Here is an 18,144-nt window from a genome sequence, read left to right as displayed (position 1 = left end):
TCGTCCCTAGCTACGGAAGAAGGTAGAGCTGCAGATGGGTTTCCGTATGGGGAGGGTGTACGTGTGATAACATTCTCCATTAGGCTGATAGTGATCAAAAGAGACTGCACAGCTTCTGTGTTCAGAGTTGCCCAGCATGTGGTAAAGAACTGCAGGTCTGGATTGCCGGGACTTACTGTCACCATGTCCACTCTTTCTCTAGGGGACCCACCAAGGCCCAGAAAAAGTACTGCAACTAGTCCAACTCATACAACGAGACAGAGCAGCATAATTCTTGAGAGCTTCCATGTTTCACTAACTTATTCCTTCCGTTCTGAAATAGTAACATTTCTGGGTCCCGAGATTCCAAATCATAAACTCTGAAATTTCTTCCTAACAGCACTGAAAATTATGTTTTTTGAAACCCAACTATTTCAGACAAGCATTTGAATCCTACTAAAACATAAAATCCTACTGAATCCTCAACTACTTACATTTCTCTCTCTCAGTTTCTCCTTAGTATAAATGAAAGGATTGAGATTAGTCTTTGGCTAGGGGTGAACAAAGGAAATATGAGGGCCCTGGCAGTCATGAGGGATGAAAGAGTCAGAACAGGGGTGATGTAGGGGTCCTAATATAAAGTGTTATGCACCCAAAGTTTAAATCCACCTGGGTGGGAACTCCAATAAGATGCTTTGACTAGGGCTGAAGGATCTGGCTTCCAAACCAGGCTGTGTCTCTTCTACACTGCATGATCCTAAACAAGTCATATAATCTCTTCATATCTTTAAGATACTAGTACTAGTCCTCTATCAAGAGGTAGTTCTGGGAACAGGATATTGTTAAACATTCATTCAACTATTCTTTATAACTACTTTAGGTATTGATCATGAGCAGAATTATATTTACAGCCTACCTTTCCCCTGTATTTACCTTTCACTTATTAATAAATGGCCTAGTTAGGAGTTAATGAATAGGGGGCTGGCATTGTAGCATAACAGGTTGAGCTGTCACCTGCGACACTGGTATCCCATGCGAGCACTTATTCGTGTCTTGGCTGCTCAACTTCCAATTCAGGTCCTGCTAATGTACCTAAGAAAGCTGCAGAAAACAGTCCAAGTACTGGGGCCCCTAAGTGCATGGAGACCTGGCTGAAGCTCCTGGCTCCTGGCTTTGGCCTGGCCTAGCCCTGGCTGTTGCAGCCATTTAGGCAGTGAACCAGTGAATGGAAGATTTCTCTCCCTCTCCCCCTCCCCCTCCCCTCCCCCTCCCCCTTCCCCTCCCTCTCCCTCTCCCTCTCCCTCTCCCCCTCTCCCCCTCTCCCCCTCCCCCTCTCCCCCTCTCCCCCTCTCTCCCCCCCTCTCCCCCTCTCCCCCTCTCTCCCCCCCTCTCCCCCTCTCCCCCTCTCCCTCCTCCCCTCTTCCCCCTCCCCCTCTTCCCCCCTCTTCCCCCCTCTTCCCCTCTCTTCCCCTCTCTCCCTTCCTTCCTCCTTCCCTCCCTCCCTCTTTTTCTATAACTATGCCTTTCAAATAAAAAAAAAGAGTCAGTGAAGGGCTTGCAACTGGTAATTGCAAAACTTCTAGTCTGAGATTGGATTGTGATTCAAGCAGTAGCCTGTAAGAGATGCATGTTTCAACACTGGGTTTCTTTCTTATTCCCATAAATTTCTGTAAAGCACAATATGATGAGGAAGAAACACACTAGCCTATATGTATAATTACATGTAACTACTTCTTGTGAAAATGTTCTTGAAAATACTGTAATTCCTAGTTAGGAACCAAACTATTTCTAGGCAGCACTGTTGTCAATACCTGTCTTGTAGGAAACAGAGCCAGCTCAGCATTTCACAGCCCTGCACCTGCCTCAGGCGCTTGTACAGAACTTGCCTGGGCCAAGTGTCTCCAGCACTCTTCTTACAACCCTCATGAAAGTGTTGACTTCTTGGATGGTTTCCCCATGCACTCTGGGAAAACTCCTATTTGTATACAGTCTTGGAGGTTTTTCCCCTCTTCTACACTCTCATGAAGAAAAGGAAAACAAAAACAAAAATTTGTTGTCTGATATTTGAGGACAACTTTCAGATGGCCATTTGGAAGCAGACCTTTCTTGCTAGATTCTTCTGACAGTAGGGTTGATGAGTGACCTGCAGCGAAACTAGGCTTTAACTGAACAGCTGGAGGAGGTGCAGCCACTCTCAGCCTCACATCTGGTCTGGCCACCTTTAATGTGTCCGTCCCAAACTGACAATCATACCTGGCTATGCTCCACCCCCCAACCCCATATTGACTCCTTCAATAAAACGCAAGTACCTGAACTGTGATGGTTAGTTTTAAGTGATCAGGCAATATCTAGAAACTCAGATGAGCATGATTTGGGGGATGTCTGTGAGGATGTTTTCAGAGAAAGTTAGCATGTGGTTCTGAGTGGACAATGTGGGAGAAACCTGCTATCAGTGGGGCAGGCCTCTACCAGAGAGAACAGGTATGGAAGGTGAACTGGTATCTCCCCCCATGACAGTGTCATCTCCTGCCTTGGACATCACAACCCCAGGCTTGCCAAATTTCAGAATCCAGAACTTTGTACAAGCAGCTCCATCCTTGGGTTCTCAGGATTTTGAGGGCAGAGGGTTACAATAGCTTCCCTGGTTCTGAAGAATTTGGCCTTAAACCAAGCCATGCTACCATCACGCCAGGGGCTCCAGCCTGCACATAACCCCTTGTGAGACTTCTCTGCTGCTATAATTCCTCAGTAAACCCCCCATCATATATCTATGTTGGCTTTATCTCTAGTGAACTTAGACTAATGCACCATTTTGTTTTACTTTTTGCTGATCGCTCTATTGCAATCAGCTATAAAGTTTTGGCATGTTTCCCAATCAATGCTCCTGAAAATTTAAAAAGTGTCCTAAAAATTTAAAAAGGCCTGCCATCCTTTGGATTTCCTGTATTCACAAGAAGACTGTTGGCAGTACCCAGAGCCCCATGCTTTTATCCTCACTTCCATAACCATCAAACAAAAGATCTGAACTTGGTTCCCACCAGACTAGTCATAACCATCACGGGGGCCAGAGGAATGCCACTTGCTTAGCACTGGGTTTCTGTTTGTCCTGTAACTAATCAGAATGGGATGGAATTTTGCTGTTCGGTTTATTCCAATAAAGGTCAACCTCTGACGTCTGGGGCCAACATCGCCAAATCCTGTGATTTCTCTATAATCATTTCCCCAAGGGAAATGGAGGAATGGCAGGATGGTACTTGGGTTCCCTATTAAAGAATGCCCATTAATGCCCTCCAGTGACTCTAGACTTTATGGACAGATCCACTTGGGGTTATTAGCATATTTGTCTTGGTGTATGATGAAAAGGATGATAATGGGTTTGCATTTGGCCTCAACAAACCTGCTATGGCTACAGAAGTTCTTTGTCACGCGTTTGCCTTTTCCTTTTCATTAGCTGCTTTGGCTCTTTAGGAAAACTACACATCCTCTGTTAGCTAACCTTTGCTGAGCTCCATTTGAGTGCCAAATGTGCGTGGCTCCAGCAGGTTGCCTCCCCTCCTTCTTGTGGGGGGGCTCCCTGACAACCGTACCCCACTTCTTTAAGATTCCTCAGTTTATTCCATTGTGAATCTTCCATCTGATCATGTTGACATGGATCACAAATGGTGTAGAACTGTTGAAGTTTAACAGTTCCATTTAGAGGCAGGCTGGCCATCCATCTACCCACCCAGCCAGCCAATGTGTTTCTCCTATGTGCCGTGAGCTGTGCTGGTGTCTGGGTTGAATTTGGGTATAGCACAAGGTCCTTATCCTTGAGTTTCCAGTCTGGTTGGGAAATCTTACAAATCTATGTTCTGATGTTAAGTGGCACATATTGTATATCCTATGGATGTTTAGAGAAGAGGCATTTCTCTGAGTTCGAGGGGTTTCCTTGTTGAGGAAATGGTGAAAATGGGCTTGGAAGGTGGTAGTAGACCATGGGAAATGTGTTAAGTGGATCAAGGATACAAAGGTGTGATCTCTGGGAAGACATCTGCAAAGAGTAACACACTCCTGCAACCTTGGGGAAATAGCAAGGCATTGAAAGGCATGAAGGCATGTCCTTTGTTGAGGGGAGCGACTTGCAACTTGTAACCCACCTGCCTTCTGAAAGAACTAAGATCTGGTCTAGACCTGGAAGACTTAGATCCCAGTGATTTTCTGTGTGATCCTGGTTTGTCATTCTCCTTTCTGATTCTTAGCTTTCTTGTCTGTAAACAAGGATACAATGCAATTCACCTGCATGTGGCTGAGAATATAAGAGGAATGAATGAATGAGAACCCATGAAACCTATATGCCTGGCACTGTAAAGATGTTTGGCAAAGTCCAGCAGAACCTGAAGTCCCCCATAGTTCATGTTCTTGCAACTCTCTGGGGTCAATTGTGGGCAGCTTCTTCATTTGAGGGCTTCTGGAGAGGAAGTTAAGTTTTAGAAGCCAATGACTCAAGACCACTTTCTTCACTAGAAAGAATAAAGTGCTGAATTTCCACTTAATTGTCCAATTGTTATTCTTCCTGTGAAAAGGAAGGCCAGTGGAAGTGATGAGCAAGGTGACCTTCACAACTGAGAATGACCTTGAGATGAAAGCCCTCTTCTGCCCTCCTCCTTCCCTTCCTCCATTTTTTTCTCTCCCACCTGTCCATTGGAGGTGGATTATGTGTCCCCTACACATTCTGGAGAAAACTTTTTTCTTAGGATTGGGCAAGAATCTCTATAGGGAAGCAGCTGCTTATTCCAGTACTGTCTCTGCCATCTCCACCTTTTTATCACTCCCTGGCTCTCCCTATTCTTCAGCTCTTCACATTTCTCTCAGTCTTTTCCTTTTTTCCCTCCCTATGCCCACATCTTTCAGGTTTGCTTTATAAGATTGAAAGGAAGTATATTTTGTGTCTTAGAACCTGACATGGCATTGGATGCCTTCTTACTACTTTTCAAGGAAGTTTAACTCCTTTCCTTCCCAATCTACATTCCCAACAGCAACTTCAGATGCTTGGGATAGAAATTTATTAATTGTTTAAGAAAGATTTAGAGAGACAGGCTCTTCCATCTTCTGCTTCGTTCCTCATATGGTTGAAATAGCCAAGGCTGGACCAGCCCTGGAGCTGGAAGCTAGGTACATCATCTAGGACTCCCATGTGAGTGAGCCTTCACATTGCTGCCTACCAGGGACTGCACTGATGAGAAATGAGAATCAGGAACTGGGAATGAACTCCAATGTGGGACACAGGAGTCTTATCCACCAGGCCAAATGTCATAGCTCCCATGGGAAAGTAGCTGTTCAGCCAAGATTTTTCCTCTTCTTTGACTTCCTTTAATTTCTCCCCCACCCCCTGCCCCATATAATTCTTTCATGACTATTAAGGCTGTAGAGCATGTCCACAGTGAGTTGTAGTCCCTTCAGTTATGACTGATAAGCCAGGAACAGAGATGAGTTTAATCATTGTTGATTATCAAGGAATCTGACTGTTAAGTTCCTACCATGTGTCAGATTTTTTAGAAAGCTTTTATTTAATAAATATAAATTTAATAAGTACAACTTTTGTATTACAGTGGTTATTCCCCCCATACCCACCCTCCCACCCCAAACCATCCCACCTCATACTCCTTCTCCCATCCCATCCTTCATAAAGATTCATTTTTAATTATCTTTATATACAGAAGATCAATTCTATATTAAGTAAAGATTTAAACAGTTTGCACCCACACAGACACACAAAGTATAATGTACTGCTTGAAGACTAGTTTTACCGTTAATTATCATAGTACAACACGTTAAGGACAGAGGTCCTACATGGGGAGCAAGTGCACAGTGACTCCTGTTGTTGATTTAACTATTGACACTCTTATTTATGATGTCAGTGATCAGCCAAGGCTCTTGTCATGAGCTGCCAAGGCTATGGAAGCTTCTTGAGTCCACAAACTCTGCCATTATTTAGACAAGGCAATAACCAAAGTAGAAGTTCTCTCCTTCCTTCAGAAAAAGGTACTTACTTCTTTTATGTGCCAGATTTTTTCAATACAATTTTAATCATATTTTTGTATACATGAGCTCAGTTGAAATCTTCCCAGTAAGGTATTTTTGTCACTGGCTAGGGATCACTGACCTTGCCCATGTCACATTGATTAAAAAAGACAGAACTTGAACCTGACTCCAGGAATTTTTTTAAAAATTACTTTTTATTTATTTGAGAGGGAGAGAGAAGGAGTTAAGGAGGGAGAGGGAGAGGGAAAGAGGAAGAGAGGGAGAGGGGAAGAGGGGGAGAGAGATTCCTTCATAAGGTTAAGTGATAGATAAATGGCTGCCATCAGTCAAGGGCTCACTGAAGGCCAGCCACTGCCCACAAATTACATCATTCAATTCCCAGAAAACTCAGGTTAGCATCTTTACCTTCCCCACTCTTGCAGATGAGAAAATTAGAATTAAAGAGGTTAAGAAACATAAACCAGGGTAAAACAGTAAGTAAGTGATAGAGGCTAAATCAGAGGTCAAACAGTCTGTGTGCAGGGCACTGATCCATCGATGGGACCCCAGTCTTAGTTACAGCCTCATGCGCTTCTTTAGGGCTATCATTGAGTCCACATGAGCCAGGATTTCTGTGATGCCCAGAGTCCTTAGCACTCTGTGGTTCTAGGCCAGTCATTCCCCAGCGTTGCTGTGGTCAGAACTACTGGGAAGACTCATTTTTTGCATGGATTACTGGGCTCCACTGCACGGTGGATTCTGATATCTGATTCAAACAATCTGGGCAACTTTCCCAATTTTTTGTGTTTCCTTCAGTTTCTTTCTTCAGTGTTTTACAGTTTTCATTGTGTAAGTCTCTCACCACCTTGGTCAAATTTATTCCTAAGTATTTTACCTTTTTGTAGATATTGTAAATGAAACTGTTTTCTTGATTTCTTTTTTAAATTGTTCACCATTAGCATACAGACATGCTACTGATTTTTAGATTGATTTTTTTATCCTGTAACTATACTGAGTTCACTGATTCTAATATTTTTGGTGGTATCTTTAGGTTTTTCTATAAATGATATCATGTCATCTAAAAATGAATACTTTAATATTCTTTTATAATTTGGATACCTTTCATTCATTTCTGTGATCTCATTTTTCAAGCAAAGAACAAACATCTAGTATTATAAATGAAATTTCCTGTGTGTGACTTTGGCAGCCCTCCAACTCGCAAAATGTTCAGGCAATGCACATATGATTATGCCTGGATTTGGCCTTGTTGGGAACACCAGTTGGCACATTTTTTTTTTTGACAGGCAGAGTGGACAGTGAGAGAGAGAGACAGAGAGAAAGGTCTTCCTTTGCTGTTGGTTCACCCTCCAATGGCCGCCACGGCTGGCGCGCTGCGGCCAGCGCACTGCGCTGATCCGAAGGCAGGAGCCAGATGCTTCTCCTGGTCTCCCATGGGGTGCAGGGGCCCAAGGACTTGGGCCATCCTCCACTGCACTCCTGGGCCACAGCAGAGAGCTGGACTGGAAGAGGAGCAACCGGGACAGAATTGGGCGCCCCGACCGGGACTAAAATCTGGTGTGCTGGTGCCACAGACAGAGGATTAGCCTATAGAGCCATGGCGCCAGCAAGTTGGCACATTCTTATCTAGACCTAATCCTACGACTGCCAATTTTCCTTTGGTAGAAATTTGGATCTCAGAAAGGAGAAGGGAACTGGCCAGGATGAGAGAGCTATGCAGAGGCAGTGCAAAAGTCAGGAGTTTGGGTTACCTGACTCTCTGGACTCTGTACCTTTTCTTTGTATCATAATGAGAATGCCGAGCTGTATAAAGGGGGATCTTCTATTCTGAGTATTTCTGAGTATTTCTGGACAAAGCATACCCTTCCTGCAGTCCATGTCCTCATCTAAATTTAGAAACTATATATATATATCACCATCCATCCACTGCAAAAATTGAATATCTGCTCTGTGTTAGACATTGGCGCTGAATACAGAGTAGGAAGTAAATTGTGTGGTTTGTGAATTGATGGCTCACCATCGTCATCATTACTAACATCGCCATTCTAGTCTGGGTCACTCATTATGAGTCAAACCCTTTGCCAGTCACGCTACATCTATTAATGTGAATCTTACGCATGTGCCCTCTTATGAAAGCCTACTAGATGAAAGGATTGTCCTAAGTCCTTAGGAATAGAGTGGAGGCAAATAAAACAAGCCTGTCCTCATAACCACATAGGCCATTTGGAGAATCTAAATGCATGCAGATGAGTATGAACAACAATTCCAGAGCATTTACTCTGATGGCAACTTCTTATGTTTTATCCCGTTCGATTCTCATGACAGCTCCTAATTGTTCCCACCTTACAGGTGAGAAAACCAAGTCTTAGGTGTGAGGACGTGCTTAGGGATACACAGCTGATGCCTGAAAGCCCTGGGTCTCAAACTAAAGCATCAAAACTCCAAAGTCTATCTCTTTTCCAAATCCTACAACATCCCATTTCCTCCTACATTTATTGTGAAGTGGATTAAAACATTATGAAGTGTGGAAGAACTACTGTTTATTGAGAAGGTGAGGGTAAAATAGATTTTGTTATAGAGGTATGCTTTATAAACTTCAGTGTCAGAGGCCGGTGCTGCTGCTCAGTAGGCTAATCCTCTGCCTTGCGGCGCCGGCACACAGGGTTCTAGTCCCGGTCGGGGTGCCGGATTCTGTCCCGGTTGCCCCTCTTCCAGGCCAGCTCTCTGCTGTGGCCAGGGAGTGCAGTGGAGGATGGCCCAAGTGCTTGGGCCTTGGCACCCCATAGGAGACCAGGAGAAGCACCTGGCTCCTGCCACCGGATCAGCACGGTGCGCCGGCCGTGGCGGCCATTGGAGGGTGAACCAACGGCAAAGGAAGACCTTTCTCTCTGTCTCTCTCACTGTCCACTCTGCCTGTCAAAAAAAAAAATAAAATAAAATATAAACTTCAGTGTCAGAAAGACAACATTTGAGAACCTCTGGGATCCTCAGTTGAAGAGTTCATAAATAAAATGTGGTAATTTCGGCTGATGGAATATCATTTAGCAGTATGAACAGTAGGTCCATGCTATAATACGGACGAATCATGCAAGCACCATGTTGAGTGAAAGAAGCCAGTGGAAAAGAGTCACATGTTCTATTAACCCAGTTGCATGAAATGGTCAAAATGAGCAAATCTCCAGAAATAAAAAGTAGATTAACGGTTGCCTCTGGCTGGAGGGATGGTAGGATGGTTGGGGAGTAATGGCTAAGGGGTGAAGGAATTCTTTCCTGTGCCTTTTTCTTTTCCTTTTTCTAAGGGTGACTGTAGTAATAGCTGTACAGTTATAAGAACATACTAAAAACTATTGAAATGTATACACTATGTGAATTGTATAGTATGAGAATTGTATCTTAATAAAGCTGTTGAGAAAGAGAAGGGGGAAGAGAGAGAATGGGAGAGAGAGCATGAGCAAGCGAGAGTGAACTAGATTCATGGGTTAGCCAATGAAAGGCTTTAAATAAATGAGCAAAGAGGTAAAAGGAGAAAACAACAAAGCATTAAAAAACTTGGTTATTTCATGAAGAGCAAAGAAGCTGTACAGTAGTTCGGTGAAAGGAGTATATGAATAGATAGGAGGCAAATTACTAAGAAATGACTTTATAGCAAAGAGAAAATGTGATGGAGTAGAGAGAGGTCAGGAAATGAATATCCACTGTATGTGGGGGAGGTGGGCATTGGACAGGTGACTTCAGTCAAGTGGAGGGAGTTTTCTAACAGTGTAGACTGATATCCAGGGCATGGACAATGTTAACTGCAGATCCTGAAAAGGAACTTGAAATTGGAGCAAGTGCTGTGTCTGGGGTCCAGCCAGAGAGTCAAAGTTGCCCAGCCTGGGCAGATGACCAGTGGCATGGGATTCCGATATGCCTCAGTCAAGTGAGAGAGAATCAAATGAAGATGCCATGAGAGAATCAAATGAAGATGCATGAGTTTGTGAATTGTCTGTGTGTGCATGCAGAGTTTTCTTGCATGATTTCCCAATCAGTGAAAGGTATCCCAGGCTGTGCTTCACTCTGCCACATGTTTTGGCTTTAGTTAAGAGGGGTATGAGGAGAAAAAGGGAAAACAAAAAGGAATAACATGTGTACGTGGAAAGATGATGCACTAGTCACTGATTTGTATGTCATCCTCAGATTTATAGCATGGTACAGGCAGCATTCCTCAGACTTTGGGAGTTTGGAAACCAATGTTCTGATAGTCTGGAAGTATCTCCAGGATTGCCTGAGTGGCAGCTCTAGGAGCTGAAAACTCCAACCTATGCCATTTGGATCTACCTATCTACCTATCAATCAAACATTTGTCTTTATCACCTAAATATTTATTGTTCACATAATTGAATTGGGTGTTCTGAGTCATAGTGTCTCACAAGAATTTGTACCATGGAGTCACATATAGATGGATTTATGGGCATGTATTTTATTCTACTTGGATGTTATAAAATGCCGTAGACTAAATGGCTCAACCAGCCAACATTCACTTCTCAAATTTGTAGAGATTGGTTGTCCAAGATGCCTACCGAATCAGGTCGTGGTGAGGCTCTGGTTTCCCAGAAGATGCTTTGTCACTGTGTTCTCACGTCAGTGGGGGGAGAAGAGAATAAACACTCTGTTTTTATTTATTTATTTCCAAGATTTTTAAATCTGAAAGGCAGAGTTACAGACAAAGGGGCAGGATTGGGTCAAAGCCTGGAGCCGGAACTCCATCCAGGTTTCCCACATGAGTAGCAGGAGCCCAAGCACTCAGGCCATCTTCCACTGCTTTCCCAGGCACATTAGCAGGGAGCTGGATTGGAAGTGGAACAGCCAGGACTCAAGCTGGTGTTCATATGGTATGGTGGTGCTGCAGGTGGTGGCTTAATGCACTGTGCCACAATGCTGGCCCCAATTTCCTCTTTTTATAAGGCCACTAATCTCTTCATGAGGGCCCCATAATTGTGACCTCATCTAAACCTCGTTATTTCCAACAAGCCCACCTCTGAATACTATTACTGTGGGGAGTAGGGCTGTACCATAACATCATGTGAGCTCTGAAGCTCTGCAAAGCCCTACTCCCAGAATGTCCTTGTACTTGGTGTAGTGTTCTTCTGTTGGCCACTTTGAAATTCTTGATGATTTTGCAACAAGGGACCTCACATTTATTTTGCACTGTACAAATTGATTACAAATTATGGAACCAGTCCTGGAGTTCAGAAAAACAAAGATTTTCATCATGAGTATGATTAGAAGTTCCAGAGGCTCTTCAAATGCCATCCAGTATTAATTACTGACTAGTCCCTTAATCCTGTCTGTAACAGTCACACAGCTTCTATAGAAATAGCTGTTGGGGCAGAGAATTTAGCTTTCAAAACTGCCCACTGTCCCTGGGAGGTGGCAGCAAGAGGTTACTTGGGAAATGTTAGTGGACTCGTACCTTCTATTTAGGGTGTCCAGGTAGGTTTGATTTCAGAGTCACCTCTGACCCTGGGTCTACATGTACTCCAACCCTGCCTCAGAGGTGGTATCCCTGGAAGCTCTACTTACTGATAAACTGAAGGACCAACTGCCAGTGGGGGACGGCCCATTTGGAAGCAAACGCATAGAATGATTGCAGAGTAGAACCAACAAATGGCACAATGGAGATGAAAGTGTGGGGTATCTGGCAGAGGGAAATCTGGAGATGTCATAGTTACATCCTGGACAGGATAAGGGCTTTGGAGGCAGGCAGACTTTAAGTAGCTCTGCCGCTTACTAACCATGGTGATTTTAAGCGCTGACCTTGTCCACCTACATTTGATAAAGGAGTTATAGTCACCTCTGCCATAAAGCAGGAGTGAGCATGAAGTGGTAGAAATGGAATGTCCACCACTTAAGGAATGTCAGTTTTCGCCTCACATTATCCCTCAAGAATAGAATGAAAGTAGTCTTAGACTGCTACAAGGAGAGTAGAGGAGAGCAGGGATAGAGTGTAGGACCTTGAAGATAATCAAATTCAACCTAAGCACTTTGCAGCTGGAGAGACAAGAGCAAGAAAAATAAAAGCGAGGTATAATGGAGAACTTTTCAAGTGGGAGGTTGTAGAATACCCTCCAGTTTTTTTTCCTTGTTCTTCCAGGAATAGAACATATTTATACATACAGTAGCCCTGCCTGAAGGCTGAAAATTAGATCAAATGAGTCCTGGGTGTCATTGACTAATGTATTTTTTAAAAGTCTTTGAAAATTGAAGAAAGTAACTTATATTTTGAGCATCTTTTATGTTATCAGGCACTGTATTTATGCCCTTCATTTGTTTTGTCCTGACAGTATTCCTGCGGGGAGGATGTTACTTCTCTGGCTTGCAAACATGGGAGGAAAATAAGGTCCACAGAGGTAGAAGAGCTGGCCTCTGAGCACAGAACACTAGAGGTGGCAGGTGCAGGATTTGAGCCAGGTCTGTCTGATTCCAAAGCTCTTGCTCTCATGTGTTTAAGCTTACTACTTGTGGTGTACAAACACTGTCTCTATGTGTACACTGGGGTGCCCCAAATATACCAAATGACCACTGCTCCATGTGGCACCTAAGGAACAGTGGCATTTGCATACACATACAGTGAATGTTAGGATCATTGGATATCAAAACCATGTCTTGTTCAGAGCCCTCATAACAGGCTATTTCTTTACAAATGAAATGGAGATAGGCGGGAGCCCTGACTTTGTCCGAAGCCGTTACCCACATCCTGGCTGTTGCACTTCATTTGTCTGTGTGCACAGAGGGGATCACAGATCAGCAGATCATCAGCGGCTTGTCCAACCTGAACACTGAGTAGAAAAGTCAATTACAGAGGAACAATCAACACTTGGGAAGATCTCCTTCCCACGGGTTCTCAGATCTTGCCATAACTAGAGGAGATTGTAGTGGAGTGGAAGAGCTGTTACACAGAAAAGGGAATAGACTTGTTAGGCCCATTCCAGCTTGGCCCTGAGGGATAAAAAGAGGGCTATGAAATGCAAGTCACAGAGAGGGGTCAGACTTACTTTGACATCTGGGGGAACTTTGCATTCATTAAAAATGTGCTAACACAAAGTGTCTTTGTGAAGCCATGAGGTCCTGTCATTGGAATCATATAAATGTAGCTTGCTTGAATATTTTTAGGAAATCTTGGAGTTGAGATTCAAGCAACAGATGGTTGATCGTATCAGGAAAGATTAGAAACTCCATCTCTTAAAACTAGGAGAAAGTCTCAATGGCATTACAGACAAGGAAGCCCAGTGATCCTTTTCCTGTGAAGTTCTTAAGGAAGCTAATTATAAGGAGGAATGGAAGACAGAGACACAAATTGATATTTTATTATTGATTCAGTCATATGTTTTACCCTAAAGAAAATGTCTGGTATAGCCTCACCTATATATCCATCAGGATTTCTACCTTCCCTCATGTCCTAGTGGATCTTGACATCACAACCTCCATAGCTTTCTGCACTGGTCATGAAAACAAAATGATGACACGATGTACACCAGCGGTAATGGAGGAGATACCACAGAAGCTGGGTACTGAGTGGGCTTTAGCTTGGTTTCCAGCGCAGCTGTGTGATAGAGGCATGGATGGAAGACTTGTATGCATTTATGCAACATGTTGATGCATGGTGACTCTCCACAGGCAAATGTGGCATGATTTATGGTCTGGACTGTCACCCATGAGACTGCTAACCTCCCTTCCTTGGAGAAAAGTTCAGGCAAGAAAATCTCTCCTCTAACCTATAGCTTCTGTTTCTGACACTTAGTATATTAATTACAGAAGGGCCCGTGAGCAGAAGATGGATTACTTTCTAAATTATATTTTATTTTTGATTGGCACATAGCAATTGTATATATTGAAGGATTACAATGTATGTTGAAACATATATACACTGTTTAATGATCGAATCATGGAATTTAGCATGTCTATCACTTCAAATATTCAGCTTATGTGTGTGTATATGTGTTGTGAGATCATTCAAATCCTCTCTTCTAGAATTTTGTTGACATTTTAAAAAGATTTATTTATGCCGGCGCCATGGCTCAACAGGCTAATCCTCCGCCTAGCAGCGCCGGCACACCAGGTTCTAGTCCTGGTCGGGGCGCCGGATTCTGTCCTGGTTGCCCCTCTTCCAGGCCAGCTCTCTGCTATGGCCTGGGAGTGCAGTGGAGGATGGCCCAAGTGCTTGGGCCCTGCACCCCATGGGAGACCAGGAGGAAGCACCTGGCTCCTGCCTTCGGATCAGCTTGGTGCACCCGCCGCAGCGCGCTGGCCGTGGCGGCCACTGGAGGGTGAACCAATGGCAAAAAGGAAGACCTTTCTCTCTGTCTCTCTCTGTCTCTCTCTCTGTCTCTCTCTCTCTCTCTCTCACTGTCCACTCTGCCTGTCAAAAAAAAAAAAAAGAGAGAGATTAATTTATGTATTTAAAAGGCAGTGTTACAGAGAGGCAGAGGCGGGTCGGGGGGAGTCCTCCATTCACTGATTCACCCCACAAATGGCCACAACAGCCAGAGCTGAGCCAATACAAAGCCAGTGGCTTCTTCTGGGTCTGCCACTTGGGTGCAGGGGCCCAAGAACTTGAGGCATCTTCTATTTTCCCAGACCATTGCAGATGGCTGGATTGGAAGTGGAGCAGCTGGGACTTTGAACTGGCACCCATATGGGATGCCAGCACTGCAGGTGGTGGCTTTACCTGCTACTCCACAGCACTGACCCCTCTTCTAGAATTTTTTAAAGATTTATTTACTTACTTAAAACCAGAGTGACACAGAGAGAGGGAGAGACAAAGATCTTCCATCTACTGGTTCAATCTCCAGATGGTTGCAATGTCTGGGACTGTTCCAGGCTGAAGCCAAGAACCTGGAACTCCATCCAGGTCTATGTGGGTGGTAGGGGCCCATGTGCTTATTCTATCTTCTGCTGGCTTTCCCAGGCACATTAGCAGGCAGCTGGATTGGAAGCAGAGCAGCCAGGACTCCAACCAGTGCTCTGATATGGGATGCCAGGATCTCAAGCACAGTTTAACCCACTGTGCCACAAACCTGGCCCATCTTCCAGAATTTGAAACCAGTATTTGGAAGGGTTCCCAGTGGAGTTGCTTCAAAATATACAAGGCTGCCTGTTGCAGCACCCATTCTCTTGGATCAGGGCTCAAATTCTTTTTTAGCTTGTGTTTCCCAGGATGCCTAGCAGGGAACTTGCGGCAGATCAAGCATTAGGAAATAATTGAATTCGGGATGATTATATCACCACGGCTCCAGAGGAGCTTCCTGTGTGAAGTTGGTCATCATGCCACAGAGCTGAGGAATCATCTGTGTCTGAAAGTCCATGATGCACAATGGGGGCTTATTTGTGTGTTTCAAAGTGGCTTGGGCGTGTTGTAAATTATCATCATAATTAAACCATAAAAGTAACCTTCTAAGACTATAGATGCACATTTTAGTGGTGGAAAAGCTAAGCTTCTCTTGAATGATAAAACGGGTTTGGATTTGGGATTCAGAGAGAACTGGCTTGCAATAATCACTACATAAAATAATAGAACGGTACTGAGCATGATGGGAAATTGTGCAGGTGAGTGTGTGAGTTTGGCCTGGGGGAGCAGAGGGTCCAAGTGGAATGTCAGAGGTGCAGGAAGCTTAGGCTGGGCTGTATTCAAGCAGGAATCAAGTGTAAAGGTGCTGTTATATTAACCCCACAAGATAACTTTGTGGTCACAGATTGTGAATTCCCAAGTCACCTTTTTCTTGTCTCTTATGGCTGAGGGACCTTAGAGGTAGTTTCTAAAAAATGCATCTACTTCCGTATGGGTTTCCTTTTAGAAAAACACTTTTCTGTACTTTCCGTTCAATTGACATTGAACATGACACCCAAATTCGTAGCACCAACTTGAACTCTTCTTTGAACTTCACACTTATCTATCCAGCTGCCATTTGGATGGCTGAGAGTCACCCAAGCTTGGCATATCCCAGACCTGCTTTTCCCACAATCACCTTCATCTCAGAAAATCACAACTCTATCTCTACAGTTGCTCGGGCTTTGAAGCTATTCTTCACTGCTTTCTTTTGATCACCAGCCCAAGTCCAACCCATAGCAAATCTGTTGTCTCTACCTTCAAAGCAGAACCTGAATTTGACCAAGTGGGAAATTACACAGCTGTTTTTCAACTCTCCTGACCTCTCTCTGTGATGTTCTTCCCCGGGGGAAGATTTTCTGATCCTTGCTCTGCTGCCCTCAGGAGCAGTTGGGCGACTTGCTTCTGCCGTTGTCTCTTTCACACCTGGAAGTATTCCAGATGGGAGCTATTTGGCCAGCCTGAGTCTCTCAGAAAAGATAACGCTGTTCAGAGTCACTGGAAGTCCATGGCACACATGTATCTCAGCAACAAATAAGCCCTTGGTTTTCTATGCCACTGAGATATTATTGATAGCACAGCCTCTCCTGAGGCCATCACCTGCCCGTCACCTTGGCTGTGCCCATCACCTTGAAGGTGCAAACCACCTTCACCTTCTGTGAGGAGGAGCACAAGAGGCTACCTGATTCCACACCTTCCCATAATCGTTGCCTCCACACAGCCGTTAGAGTGACCTTTGGAGTTAGAAGTTAGAGCATTCCACGCCTTCACTCAACACCTTCCAGTGGATTCTCTTCTTATCTAGAATAGATACACAGTTGTTTTCAAGGTCTGACAGGACCCTTCAGGGCCCCTTCTGACACTCTCATATCCAGGGCCACTACCTTTCAAGCCCCATATCCCCACCCCTCTCCCCACATCCACTGAACCACAGGGATGCCAACCTCATTGCTGTTCCCCAGATACGCCAAGGACAACTGGACCTCTGAACCTTTGCACCTGCTGATCCCACTGCCCCTCTCTCTTCCCTCTGATATCTCCATGGCTTTTGCATTGTATCACTTCCTTCCACCCAGTGCCTTCACTCATGTTTAGTACAGGGATCCATAAATATTTGCTGAGTGCACAAGTGGACGTTTTTATAACCAGAAAAAGTAAATAAAACAAAAAGCAAGCAGAGAGAAGGATGTGTTCCTTTAAAACAGCAACTCAGCGGTAGGGACAGCTATTCACACACAAACACGTCTCGGATTTCATGACTGCACTGATGAGTGCCGTGATGTGAGTGGCATCTCTGATATATTAAGCTTCTGACTGTGAATTCAATTGGCACCCTGTATAGTTGGCACACATTCACTCATTTCTCACTTAAAAATAAAATTCCTTTAAAAAACTGTCCCTGCTCTGCTGATAACAACAGTTTTAAAAAGTCAAGTCAGAAAAAGCCAAAGTCAAAAACTGCCACTTTTTCCCCATAGCACATTAGAGTTTTCAAAAACCTTTTACATTCTTTGCCCTTTAGTAAACTTACTAGATTCCTTCTCTGTACCCATTTAACAGATGGGGAAACAGGGGCTCCAAAAAGTTGCAGGGACTTGCCCAACCTTAGAATAGAACAGAGGCAGCAATGCCAGAATCTTCTCTGAGTCCTCCTGACACCAAGGCCAGTAATGTTTTTTTTTTACTGTCCAAGTTGTCTCTATATGATGTAGTGTTAAATAAAATGATATCATTAAACTTTCTATTCAGAAGAGAAACGTATAGCAAGTGCTATTATTATTATTATTATTATGGCTACTACTTACATTCGCATACTTGTCTCAAAAGCAGACCTTACCTGGGGGCGAAGGATTCATACAAGAGCATCTTCCAGGGTCCTTTTCAGGCTGACTGCTCAATGCTCAATGCTTTATTTTCCTTTAAGATCCCCTGGCATTACTAAATGGGCCTGGGCAAATCTTTCCAGAAAGGATCAAAGAAAGGGCTGTCAGGGCGGAGAGACAAACATGAGAAAGTTCAGCCCCTCAAAAAAGTAATTATTTTGGAGCAGGAGAAGCCAGCCAACAAAAACAGCACGCTTGAGGGTTTCAAATCAAAGTGTCTTTTCAAGCATAGCTTTAATGGAAACCACTAATGAATCAGGGCACCTGGTAAGTAATAAATAACAATTTCAAAGAGGTTGAGGCTAGGGCAGAATAGAGAGCCTGATCTGAGACAGTCAAACAGGACTCAGAAGGTTGGTTTTATTATGCTGGAAGGAAGTCATATCAAGCATGTTCAAC

This window comes from Oryctolagus cuniculus, chromosome 11 (assembly GCF_051225735.1).
Source record: "Oryctolagus cuniculus isolate XC-2025 breed Fujian yellow rabbit chromosome 11, ASM5122573v1, whole genome shotgun sequence".
Taxonomy (NCBI): domain Eukaryota; kingdom Metazoa; phylum Chordata; class Mammalia; order Lagomorpha; family Leporidae; genus Oryctolagus; species Oryctolagus cuniculus.
The sequence above is the reverse complement of the archived record's forward strand: the minus strand, read 5'-3'. Positions refer to the sequence as shown.